Below are 358 nucleotides of genomic sequence, written 5' to 3' on the forward strand. Positions count from 1 at the left end.
ATCACTCCAATCCTATTGGCTTGTTGCTAGAACGGTAAGGTGTGACGGAATAACCGGAGGAGTATAAAGCACACCTGTACACACTCATCATTAGCTTAGCTATGAAGCAGGTGCTTCAGGCGGGGAGAGAGTTGCGGCGGGCTGACGCAGTGTCTCGTTCCCCTTCTCGGGGAACCAGGGTTATATACGTAACCCGAGACGTTCCCCTTCGAGGGAACTCGAACTGCGTCGGTTATGACACTATGGGAACGAGATACCCACTAAACCGTGCCGAAAACCCCGCCTGCCCCTGTGTGCAATAAAGTGGCACGACTAAGAGGAGAGCGCACGAGTGCCAGGTGCCGAAGGAAGGTCAAGA

This window comes from Micropterus dolomieu, linkage group LG16 (genome assembly GCF_021292245.1).
Source record: "Micropterus dolomieu isolate WLL.071019.BEF.003 ecotype Adirondacks linkage group LG16, ASM2129224v1, whole genome shotgun sequence".
NCBI lineage: Eukaryota > Metazoa > Chordata > Actinopteri > Centrarchiformes > Centrarchidae > Micropterus > Micropterus dolomieu.